The sequence below is a fragment of the Phoca vitulina genome, unplaced genomic scaffold (assembly GCF_004348235.1).
Source record: "Phoca vitulina isolate PV1807 unplaced genomic scaffold, GSC_HSeal_1.0 scaffold16, whole genome shotgun sequence".
In the NCBI taxonomy this organism is placed as follows: Eukaryota; Metazoa; Chordata; class Mammalia; order Carnivora; family Phocidae; genus Phoca; species Phoca vitulina.
Window position 1 is genome coordinate 6,479,529 of NW_022589719.1, and position 10,714 is coordinate 6,490,242.

A 10,714-nucleotide genomic window follows, 5' to 3' on the forward strand; every position below is an offset into this window, starting at 1 on the left:
GGCATACAGATAAAGATGAAGGAATTACTATAATTATAAGCATAAGAAGTGTTGATTGCTACCACTTACTATGAACTGGGACCTAGGCCAGAACTTAACATTACAAATGCTATTTTACATACACAAACTTGAATGTTTACAACAATATTCCAAGGTAGTTATTATTTTTCCTGTTTCTGAGTATATACTATCCACTATATTTTATTAGGTATATTTTGAGGCTTAGAAACATTTCTGGAGGAAGGCGTATTTAAAGGGAACGATTTAAAGGGAATGACTATTTCTAAATGGAGGTGTCACTTAGAACGGTGACTGTCAAGGTAGCCTTGGAGCTGACTCTTCTTTCAAAAGAGGAGCAGACTTTCCATTGATCTTGTGGGTAGAGAAGGCATTTTAGGCACAGAGAAAAGATTGACCAAAATTCAAGAGGCAAAGAAGTAGAGGTCGTATTTGGGGAATTCTGGTGGATTTAGTATGGTTGCACAGAAGAGCAGGGAGTGAACAAAGAGAAAGATACAGCTTTTGAGCTTGAGAGGGCAGGGTATTAGAAGAGGGTATTACTCACCCAGGGAAAAAGTAATTGGAAAATCTAGCCATTCTAAACTTTTTCAAAGTTGACAGCTAAATCAGCTTGCATAACAGCACATAGACCTACCCACCTGCTTAGTTTCTAATGCAATTTACTGAAAAGTTGTGTCTTCCTACACACTTCATGACTAATTCGACCTGTGCCAGATAGTGGTTTTACAGCAGCTACAGTCAACATGAAAAGCTCTTTTTTCATGATAATTTTCTATTCTCTTTCTGGTCTACTGAGTTTCTAAGCAAAATTTTTCTTACTCTTTTGTTCGCTCTTACAGGCTTGCAAAAGTTGTGCTCTTCTCATTGTGGGCTGGAGAAGAGTGTGTGGGCTGCCAAAGGCAAACATAATACAGGTGAGTTATGAGGGTAGATTTTCAGGTGCTCCCACCAACTTTGCTCTTCAGTACAATGGAGTAGCCACTCCAGTCTGTGGGAAGTGAAAATTTAACACTAATTTGCGTATCACATTCATGTTATTAATTATCAATGTGACACTTTACCTTATTATGCAGTTTGCAAAGCACATTCATATCTGTAATTTATTTAGTTCTATCCCAAGCTTCTAGTGAAATTGCATTTACTTAGAAATGTCTTTTGCAAAATCTTACATACAAAAACCTTTGTACCATTTGTTCTTAAGAAATGTGTTCACATGGGGTGCCTGGGTGGTTCAGTCAGTTAAGCATCAGTCTCTTGGTTTCAGCTCAGGTCATGATCTCATGGGTCTTGAGATCAAGCCCCACGTCCTGCTCTGCACTCAGCAGGGGTCCTGCTTGAAGATTCTCTCCCTCTGCTCTTCCCCAACCCCCTCTCTCTCTCTCCTTCAGATAAATAAATAAATCTTTGAAAAAAAATGTTCACATTATAAAATAGTAGCTTGGTAAGTATTAATAAATTAATTAGCTAAAGGTCACTGCCAAACCATTTGATACTCACTTACTTACAACTTTTAACATAAGATATTTAATATACGTTATATAGAATCTATATTATATATAATTTATATATATATGTATGTATATATATACATATATATATGTATATATAGGCAGTCCCTGACTTATGATGGTTTAATTTACAGTTTTTTGGTTATGATGGTTAATTTACAGTTTCATGATTGTGCAGAAGTGATAAGCATTCAGGAGAAACTATACTTTGAATTTTGATCTTTTCTGGGCTAGTGATATGTGTACCATACTTTTTTTTTTATTTACTTTTTTTTTAAATTTAAATTCAATTAATTAACATACAACATATCATTGGTTTCAGAGTAGAGGTCAGTGATTCATTGGTCTTATATAATACCCAACGTTTCTTAGATGTGTACCATACCCTTACGATTCTCTGGGCAGTGTCAGCTACAGCTCCCAGCCAGACAGCCAAACAATCATGAGGGCAAAGAACCGATACGCTTAGAATCATCCTGTACCCATACAACCGTTCTGTTTTTCACTTTCAGTAGAGTATTCCGTAAATTACATGAGGTCACCAAAACTTTATTATAAAATAGCCTTTGTGTTAGATGACTTTGCCCAACTGTAAGTGTTCTGAGCACATTTAAAATAGACTAGGCTAAGCTATGATGTTCTGTAGGTTAGGTGTACCATGCTATATATACATCAGGTCCTGAGGAACCTCCATACTATTTTCATAGGGGCTATGCCCGTTTATATTCCCACCAACAGTTCACAAGGGTTCCTCTTCCTCCACAACCTTGCCAACATTTATTATTTCTTGACTTTTTGATAATAGCCATTCCAACAAGTATGAGGTGCTATCTCATTGTGGTTTCAACTTGCATTTCCCTAATGATTAGTGATGTTGAGCATCTTTTCATGTACTTCACCATTTGTATGTCTTCTTTAGAAAATGTCTATTCAAGTCCTTTATCCAGTTTTTAATAAAATTTTTTTTGCTGTTGAGTTGTAGGAGTTCCTTATATATTTTGAATATTAACTCCTTATAGGTCGTTTGCAAATATTTTCTTCCATTCTGTAGGTTTCCTTTTTTTGCTGATTGTTTCTTAGCTGTTGAGAAGCTTTTTAGTTTAATTTAGTCCTACTTGTTTAATTTTACTATTGTTGCTGGCACTATTTGTGATTTTTTTTTTTTTTTGTCATATCCAAATGTTTGTTGTCAAGGAGCATCTTCCCTATGTTTTCTTCTAGTAGTTTTATACTTGTGAGTCTTCCATTTACATCTTTAATCCAGTTTGAGTTAATTTTTATGAGTGGTGTAAGAAAAGGGTCTAATTTCCCTAGTCTGTATGTGGTTATCCCGTTTTTCCAATGCTGTATTGGTATTATTAATATATCCTGTGAACTTTGTTGCCATGACTCCACCTTTGAAAAATGTTCTCCTTCCTTCTGTCAAAGTCAGATTTCTGAGACTATAACTAAAAACCAATCTGTTATCTTAGGATGCCTCTCAGAAATCAGTAGGCCACCTTTTTTCTGGTATAAAGTTTGCTATTCTTTCTGTAGTACTTAACATCATTCACTATTTTGCCTCTAGATAGCTTTCTTGTATTAAGTATTATACACAGGAAATTATCAGAAGTTTTTGCATACCCAGAAGAAGGTGGAATGAAAATTGGCAAGGATAAATAATGAGTCAATGAAGAATCACATGACTAAAAACAGGCTTTTGGATAACATTAAATGACAATTAGAATATTAGCAGGAACTGGTATTTATCAAGTTATTCTACGTGCTGAGGACTGTGTTAAACTGTGTGGGTTGACTCCTCTCAGCAACACTATGAGGCCAGGGTTCCTATCAAATACAGATTAGATGAATGAGGATCAGACATGTGAAGTAACTTGTCTGTGGTCTAGCCACTTCTTCCCTAGTAGGGGCTTGAACCAGGACTTGAATCAGATCTGCCTCCTAAAAAGACAGAGCTCTTGACCATTTACAGACATTGATGCAATCCTAAAAATTAGTGACACACAAAATTTCCAACTGTGGAAATCAGAACTAGAAGTGTTGTTAGAAAAGGAATATTGTTAGTTTGTCTTCAGACCTGTGTATGAGATAGTATTTTTATATGATAAGCACTAAAATCCTATGTGTAGATAAATAAATGACTAAAGAGGAGAAGGATAATTTACTAGGCAACTCTAAGTGGATTTTTTTTTAAATTCCACAATTCCAAGTTCTTATTTTTATCACAAGTGAGTAATTTGTCACACTTAGATTCACCTGTAATATTAAATGGTGTGTCCTTTCTGTCCTAGTATATGCAAATTTCATAGACTTTCCATTTCTTTTTAAGATTTTATTTATTTATTTGAGGGAGAAAGCAAGCACATGAGAGGGGGGAGGGGCTGAGGGAGAAGGAGAAGCAGACTCCCTGCTAAGCAGGGAGCCCAACATGGGGCTCTATCCCAGGACCCTGAGACCATGGCCTGACCCAAAGGCAGACACTTAACCACCTGAGCCACCCAGGCCCCCAGAGTTTCCATTTATAATCAAGAAATTGACATCCTGGGGCTAACCTGTTTCCTTGTTAGCAAGTCCTAGGCTTCCAAAGGCTCCAGAACCATGTGACCACAAACCAGACCTATCAGAGAAGACCTCTTGCCTCCTTTCTGAAGCCCCATGGAAACAATCCTCTGTACATTGTACCCATTTTTGTATATTCCTTAGTGTCAAGTCAGGGTATTCACTAGTTTGTTTTTTCTTGGGAGTAAGAGGCAAGTTTTGTTGCATTTAGCTTGTTTTGTTTCAAACCACGTTATAAGGTATGATTGATGTACAAAAGTTGCACTTAAGTATAAACTTGATGAATTTGGAGATAAGTATACACCTGTGAAACCATCACCACCATCAATGTCATAAACATATCCACCACCTCCAAAATTATCTTCCTCTCCCCTTATTTTTTTTCTTTTGTGGCAAGGGAATGGTGGTGACCAGGGGCTGGAGGGTGGGGGGAAACAAAAAGGTTACAAAGGGTCAAAAGGGTACAAAACTTCAGTTATGCAAGTTGATTAAGTTCTGGAGATATAGTTATGGTATAGTTAACAACACTGTATTATGTACTTAAAATTTTGCTAACAAGGTAGATTTTATGTTGCATTTGTTTGTTCGCATCAAGAGACTGTTGCAATTCCATTGTTCCAGTTACTCTGGTCAAACTCCTTATAGTCTCCTTGATAGTTCCTACTTTCCATATAGATTAGTTAACTCATCCTGTGTTCAGAATCTATGCATTACCCAACTGCTTCTTATCGCCTTCACTGTTACTACTCTGGTCTAAAAGACCATCACCTTCCCCCTCCCCAGAAAATTGAAATACCTTCTAACTAGTGTCCGCCATAGTCTTGACTCCCCCCTCCCACCCTCACACATTCTTTTCTTGACAGAGCAGCTTCAACAATTATTTTACAAGTTAAATCAGATAATACCACTCATCTGCTCAAAAACCTCCAAAGGCTTTTATCTCATACAGACTTACTTAACATGAGCTGCCATTCCCAATTACCACATCTGATTTCAGCTCCTACTGATGATCTCATAGGGCACAGGGCCTCCTTGTGGTTCCTCCCACCTCTGGGCTATTGTATTGTTGCAGCTTCTGTCTGGAACACTAATGCCCCAGACATGCCCATGGCTTATTGCCTCACCTCCTTCAGGACTTTGTGCAAACATCACTCCCTCAGTGGAATGCTGAGTAGGCCTTTGTTGGCCATCATACTTAAAATTGCATGCCTCTGTCCCACCCCAGGGCACTTATTTTTCTTCACAGGACTTATCTGATATACTATCTTTTGTTATTTTCAGAGTGTACATACATTGGAGAAAAAAATTTTCTTTGTTTTCTGTTTCTCCAAATTTTCTGTTTTTCTAGGCACTGATCACTACCCTCAGTGCCTAGAACAGTGCTTGATTAAATGGTAGGTTCTCAAAAATATTGCTGATGAAATGAACTATACAGTAATGTGTCCTTAAATAAGTGGTATTAATAGAAGTTTATAATTCCTCCGACGTGAATTGTAACATTAATCTGAGACCCTTAGATAGCAGTCTCTGCTTTTGTTATATGTTCTAAACATAATCATTAGCCAAGTCCATGACTTCTGTGTATGTGTTTGTGTGTGTGTGTGTATATATATATACACACATGATTCCCTAGTATAAAGCAGAGCACTAATTGCCTCCCACACTGAAGACTGATAGTCTTCCCGTCTTAAAGCCAGATTAGTAACTGTGGGGAGATTCATATGATTCTTCTGGGATAAAGGTCCAGATGTTCCCCTTAATGTATTAAAAGCTTCCCTCTGAACACAGCTCTTATTCTCCTGGACATGGTAGATGATCAAATATCAAAGGAATATAGTTTACGTCCATTTTCTTAGGAAATTCTATCTCAAATTAATTCCAAATTATTGATGGAGAATGTAATTCAATCTTCATTGTTACAAACCAGAAATTATTACTCCTATTTACCATTTTATTCTAAAATAACATCCTAGAAAAGCGCAATCTTAGCACCTACCCCTTCTATTCTGCAAATAAAAAGAGAAAGCTAGCAGTTCTGTAAAAAAAAAAAAAAAAAAACAACAAAAAACAATATCAGCAATATTTTTGAGAACCTACCATTTAATCAACACGCACTGGAGTGACCTTCCTTTATTAGGACATGTACTCATTCATTCATTCATTCATTCATCACAATATTTCAGTGGATATCCTTTGCAACAGACACTGAGGTAGGTGCAAAAGTACATGAAGAAAATGGAAAAGAACATTAGATTCAGAATTAGAAGAACCAAATCAGACTGGGGCATATAATAGCAGTGTGACCTTGGCAAGTAATCATATTTTAATGAAGAAAATGAAGGTGATAATACACATTTCACAAACCTAGATTTTTGTGTGAGTACTGAAAGAATTGAGTTGTAAAATCACTTGTAAAATGTTATATAAATATAAGCTTTTTTACATAAAATAAAATATGATCATAAGTTATTTCATAATATAATAAAAAGGAAGTATGTAAGAAAGAAAGAGATTTAGAGAAAGAGAACATGACTGCAAGGGATATCTTCTGAACATAAAAAATTCAACAGGAGAAGGATATATAAATGTTAATAATAAAAAGCAACATCTGCCTGTCCATAAAGAGATAGAAATACAATTTGTGGGTCCTCAGTCGAAAGTTTAATTTCAATGTGGCAAATTCCATAAGGGCTTATCAACAGAGCAGCATTTGAGTGATGCCTTGAAATGGAAGTAACTCACTAGCAGGTCATTTGTCCCCTCTTATAAGATGGCTTAGGAGATGATTATTGCACTAATATAGCATGGCAGTCAACTACATGAGCTTTAGAATCATGTTACTTTTTTTTTTCAAATCTTAGTTATGCATTTCCCTAGCTGCAGGATTTTGAGTATATTCCTTAATTCCTCTGTTCCTCAATTTCCCCATTTATAAATTTGAGATAATATTACTGACCTCAGAAGTCTAGTATGAGGATTAAGATAAGTGCTTAGCATACTAAGCTCCCATTCAATGTTAGTTGTTGTTATTCTGTTTATTAGTGCTATTATTATTGTAAGTGAGGCAGCATACAAAATTCCTGTTGCCAAAAATGGATTTTCAGGAATACCGTGCAGCAAAATGAGGTGACCCCTTAGTATGATAAGTGAGAATAGTAAATTGGCGATCGTCCCTTCTTTCCTTTTGTTTTTGTCTAATTCTCTATGTTAGTGTCTCCACCTTCCAGTGGCCCTTGCTGCAATCCCACCTGGTGCTCAAAGATTTGGGCTCTTCTTTTCTTTAGGACTCCAGGATTCAGGAATCAGGGAATACAAGAAATAAGTTAAGTAAGTGATAAACCAATTCAAGTTATATTAGTAATAATTTAATGAGTTTTTTCTCCATTTTTAATAAAAGGTGTTCAGTGAATATAATAAGAAGCAAAAAATGAACACTTTATCTGGGTATTCTAATAACCTCCCAAACAAAAAATCATGCTTTATAAATACAGACTCATCAGCAGCAGCAGCATCAAGCTATTTAACACTGTATAGCTATTTATAAGTCACATCCAGTTATTACTGGTTTTAATCCCAACAGTTTTACAAGTTAAATAAGTGTTACTTTTTATTTTATATGTAATCTTTTTTTTTTTTTAAGATTTATTTATTTATTTGACAGAGAGAGCCACAGCTAGAGAGGGAACACAAGCAGGGGGAGTGGAAGAGGGAGAAGCAGGCTTCCTGCAGAGCAGGGAGCCCGATGCAGGGCTCAATCCCAGGACCCTGGGATCATGACTTGAGCTGAAGGCAGATGCTTAATGACTGAGCCACCCAGGCACCCTTATATGTAATTTTTGTATCCTTTTTTATAAATTCTAGGCAGGTTTGTAAGTATGTTATTTGAAAAAAAGAAAAAGAAAAGGAAAAAAACGGCTGTGATGATCATACCTACCTGTGGTATTCAGATTATTCAGATGCTGAGCAGTCCATCTAGTTAATCAGTCTATAAAAATCTCTGTATTTTATATTATTTCCAATCTCATCAGTCCATAAAAATGGCCAGAGTCCACTCTTTTTCTAGTCCTCATCCTTTTCCCTCCCAAAATTTGAGTTTTTCTAGCTCTGTGTTTCCTCTTTGCTCCCCAGCTGAAGCAAACTCTCTGAGTTTGTTGCAAGTTGCTGGAACAAGGTTCACATGAAGCTCAGAATATCTAAAACTCTTTTAGGGTCTCGGAAGGACAAGTGGATAAGTTAGGCAGGCAGTCCACAATATCCCAAAGGGAATGGTAAATGGAACTAAACCTCAACTTCAGGGAAAGTGTGATGAGTTGGAGAATTAGAGAGGAGGCACTGACTTTTCAGTTCCACTTGACCTTTGACAAGTGATAACCAAGTTTCAGTTTTAATAGATCCCCCAATTTTTCCAAGTTACAAATCCAAGTATTTATATAAATATCTCAATTTAGAATGTTGGCAATGCCTTCAAATCCTTAAAAAAAAATTCTAGGTAAGCCTAATAAAAGGACCCCAAAGCCAGATTTGTCTCTTGTTAATAAACCCAAAATCTCTGCTTTATAAGCTTCAGAGTTTTGAGAAGGGACAAGATAAACAAAACTTAGCCCTGTTAATATTGCCTGTCCTTCATCAAGTGGCTGATGAGTTACACCAATATTTTGTCTCTTTATTCTGTTTTACTAAAGGCCTATCATCTCCACTAGGGGTAGGGGTGAGAACAGAAAGGGTGAATAGAGAATAAAATTATCTCCTGCTACTAACAAATGAGGGACCTATGGTTCAAGAATAAAATTATCTCCTGCTACTAACAAATGAGGGACCTATGGTTCAAGTATTTATTCTAGATGGGGTCACTGTAGTTTCTGGTTTGCCAGAGACAGTCCTTATTTATAGCTGTTACCCATCCAATGTAATCATTAATAATGATTCCTTTCATACTCAAAAGTATGCCAGTTGGGGAAATAAATTTTGTGGTGGCATTAGTACTGGCTACAAGTGTCATAGCTATTGACAGACCAAAATCACATGAATGCAGGGACACAAGTCAATAATTGCTAAGTGCTATCTGAGATAAAACCATTATTATAGTGTCCAGACTCAAAGCCAGATTAGCTGACTCTAAATTCAGAACTCTTTCCACAATCCAGACTGTTTTCTACATTAAATATCAGAGACCTATTTTATAGACACCAGAACTAAGGCTAAGAGAAACAAAATATACTCGGGCACATATTTTAGGAAGTAACAGAGCACAGATTTTAACAGAACTTCTGAGGTCAAGGCTGCATACTTTCCCAACCATCTCCCTGTTTGGAAACCAAATACCAAGCATTATGTTAAACATAAGTCATTACACTAAAGGTACAATTTGGTGATGCATCTGTTAAGAGAAATAGAAACCTGAGAAGAGGATTAATCATTAGGGACATGACTAACTGGCACAAAAGAATCAGAACAATTCATGATTCTATATAATTAGGTGCTAAATTATTTGGTAAGGATGAACAAGTTCAGAAGAGACTTCATGTGGGCTGGTATATTCAAGGAAGCGGTGGCACATCAACTGAGCCTGGGAAAACTTGGATGATGAACAGCAGATGGAGAGCATTCCCCAAAGAGGAAACAAAGAGAAGTATTTTGGGCTGATTTTGTGAGGCAGATCAAAGAATATATTCTGACCCAAACAGAGTTTGTCCTAGGAAGTCCAGAGAAATCTGGTGGATAAATTAGTTTGGGCCAGATTATGAGAATGTCCTTAATGTTTAATTTTGTTTTACCCATACATATACATAACTTTACATAAATGCATACATGTGGTTATTCACATGCTTTTGAATGTATAGTTGTTTTTCTTTTTCCCTTTTTTGGTTTCCTTCTCTCTTTCTCTCTTCTTCCGTCCAGTTGTATTAACCTACCTACCCATATTAACAGCCCAGTACGTAGCTTTCTATATATTTTCTCCCTGTCCAACGGATCAGATAGATGCCCTAGTAGGAGAAACCATAATTTACCATATTGCTGGGTATGAGCTTTGTTCCAGTGTTTTGCTACCAAGACCAATGATGCAGTAAGCACCCTGACATGTGGGTCATTATTTATGGCTGCTTTGTTTGAATGGGATAGACTTCTAAGAGATGGATTATTGGTTAAAATAGGCTGTAACGCTCACAATTCCAAAGCAATATATGGAAGAATGCTTTTCCCAACATTCCCTATAAAAATAGATATCATGGCTCCTTTCCATTTTTGCTAATGTGAAGAGCTTAAAAATATACCTTACTATTTTAACTTATATAGTTCCCTACCAGAGAAAATTTTTTTTCATTTTAAATTGTTTTTTTTTATTATAATCTTACAATGTGGTCTGTAAATACTCTGCATTATTTTTTGTTGTTGTTTTGCTTTACTCTTCCTTCTTTTTGTTCTTTTTATTAATCAGGGTTCAATCAGCAAAGCAGAATGAGATATATTTTAAGTATTATGGAATAGGGATTTATTATAGGAATGAGAACTTACCCAATTATTGGAGTTTTTGGAGAATAGTCCAAAAAGGGATGTTGGGGAATCAGAGAAAAGCCACTAACCAGCTCTCCTAAAGCACTTGGTATGACAAAGGAATCAGAGTTTGT